Source organism: Megascapheus bottae, unplaced genomic scaffold, assembly GCF_031878675.1.
Source record: "Megascapheus bottae isolate mThoBot1 unplaced genomic scaffold, mThoBot2.hap1 HAP1_SCAFFOLD_37, whole genome shotgun sequence".
In the NCBI taxonomy this organism is placed as follows: domain Eukaryota; kingdom Metazoa; phylum Chordata; class Mammalia; order Rodentia; family Geomyidae; genus Megascapheus; species Megascapheus bottae.
Genome location: NW_028327804.1, coordinates 5,573,742 through 5,576,565, shown reverse-complemented (window position 1 = coordinate 5,576,565; position 2,824 = coordinate 5,573,742).

The following is a 2,824-nucleotide window of genomic DNA, read 5'->3' as shown; positions in this document are numbered from 1 at the left end:
TAAAAAAAAAATCAGACTTTAGTGCCTAGTATGGCTTTGAACTGCAATCCTCAGTTCTCAGCCTCCTGAGTAGCTGGCCTCCATGCCCTGCTCAACAATTAAAATTTCAAAAAACAAGAAAAATAACTCTTTGGCTTCAGAATAGCATGTTGAGGTTCAGGGTACAGTTGGAAGGTTACAAATAGCACCCGCTGGGTGCCACAGGCTCACACCTGCAATCCTAGCTACAGGAGGCTAAGATATAAGGATCACAATTTGAAGCCAGTCCAGGTAGCAAAGTTAATTGGAAACTCATTTCCAACCAACTACCAAAAAAGCTGTAAGGGGAACCATGGCTCAAGTGGTAGAGTGCTAGCCTTAAGCAAAAAAGGTCAGAGACAGAGCCTAAGTCCTGAGTTAAAGCCTTAGTAACAATTCAAGAGAAAGGAAGCATGGAAGCAAGGAAGTGAGAGAGAGAGAGAGGGAAAGAAAGAACAGGAAGAAAAAGAAAAAGTGAGGAAAAGCACATACTGTGCACAAGAGACACACAGAGAGGGTGGGAGTGAGAAATAGAGGGAAAGAAAAAGAGAGGGAGAGAAAGGGAGAGAACATTACCAGTACAGGTAACCAAAATTGCAAACGAGAAAACAAAACAAAACAACAACAACAAAACAATGGCATGGTGATGAAGAAGCACTGCTTTCAACACACACACACACACACACACACACACACACACACACACAGAGACAAATACAAATAAAGATGGAGGAGGAAGCAGACAGCTTATCTAAACCAAGAGGACACCAGGAGAAACCCCAGTCACATCTGGAAAAACAAGAAAAGCGAGGAAGGAAGATGGCGTCGAGACAATAGGGACGCAGCCTAGCCCTCTCTGACAAAAAGAGAGAATCAGGGAGTCCCACGAGCCAACTACCTAAAGAAATCCACAACAACAAACTCAAAAAGCAACGGAGGAGGACTCAAACAGGAAAAGAAATCCAGATAAAGCTCACATCCAACTTTCTCAAAGAATTCGGAACGCGAAGACCCCTCACCCACCACTCGCCCGATCCAAGCCACGAAAGCCGCGGAAAGCGGCGGCGGGCGCCGGATATAATCCACGAAAAGCGGCGGCAGTGGAGGGCGCCAGGCTGGGAGCCCAACGGCTGCAGAAACCAGCACAGAACCGGGCCAGTGAACGGTGGAAGCAGCACAACCCAGACATGGAACACAGGTGGCGGCGGAGACCCGAGGGGGGTGAAAGACTCCCCACCACCGTGGAGCACCCGCAGATGGACGCAGAGGCGTGAGTAATACAGCGCGTCCCCAAACACATCGGGAAAGCAGAGCGGGTGCCAAGGAATAGAACTTAACTCAGACCCCAACACCCCGCCCGAGAAAGAATGGCGGGAGCAGGGGGGCAAGGAATTTAGAATCCTGTCCCCTCCCTCAACAGCCCCCTCCCTCAGGCCATTGACTGGAGATTGACAGGCGGGCTACCCATAAGACCCAGCACCCCACCAAGGGAGGCGGGACTGTCCCAACTCCCACCCGACCAACGGGCTCAAGCCCCAGCCCTCTGACTGGAGACTGACAAGTGGGCCGACCCTAAGACTCAGCACCCCACCAGGGGAGGCGGAGCTGTCCCAGCTCCCACCCGCCCACCAGGCTCCTCTCCCAGGCCACTGGATCTGGAGAGTGGAGGGCGTTGGGACCCTGCCTTACAACAGTGGGTAGGGGGTGCGGGAAAATAGGAGCCAGCATCTGCCCCCCCTCAATTCCTGAGCGGGGCATCCTCCAGCTGGGAATCCTGAGCAAGACACCACCGAGGGGGCCCCCACAGTCACAGACTCTGACAAAGCAGTGGAAACACAGCAGGGATCTGAAGGGCCGACCAGCAGCCAAGCTCCCCTTCTGAGAACCAAAAAGGCCCGGCTCCGCCCTTGGAGCCCACGTCCCCAGCTGGGCCCCGCCCCTGGGAACAGAAGGGTCTCCTGCTGGTCCTGCTGAGAGCCCCTGAAACTCTCAACTCCCATGCCCTTGGCTTGGGGCCACCCCTGGAAGCAGCACAGGAAAACATCCGCCAACCTCGCTCAGACGGAAGCTCGCAGAGCCATCCCATGGTCCACTGTGAGGCCACTGGTTGGGCTAAGAGCTAGTCGTGCAGCAACACATAAGTTTTTTTCTAATGCTTTCCAAACTTTGTACTCAAATACGCTACCTACTTACCCCCTGACCTCTCTCATTCTATTTTTCTATCTCTGGACCTCTGTTCGTCTTTTTCAACCCTTATACTGCATGGATCTACACTTGATGGCTGTTGAGCAACACTGTACATCTAGGTGTTTAATTATTCTCTAGGCTCAGAGGGACTTAAAGACAATAGAGATTGGATTGAGAGGCTTATTGTTTTGGGTATAAATCGCTTATCAGTGGCTTATTAGACTGGTCGGTAACTGCACAAAAAGAAAGAGTGATAACACCCATCAAAACTTGTGAACATCTAGAGTCTGCCAGCTACAGAGGTCTAGGTTGGTTATATCTGAAAACCTATAATCGTGTTTAGTATTAATCTTGCTCCCATTTTCAAATGGGCAGAACAAGAAACTCAAGAAAAATGTCAAATCAGGAAACAACATCCCCCACCCAATGTAAACAGACAATGGAACAGTCACTGGCAAACCTAGAGGAGAGTCTTCCAAGTGCTATACAAATGCAATTGATAAACATCATTAATGAAAAATGTGAAAATGTAAAGAAAGAGATAAGGGAGGAAGCCATAGCTGAACAAGAGGAAACCATAAGCAAGGTGATAAGTGAAAAAGAAGAAGCCATAAAGGAG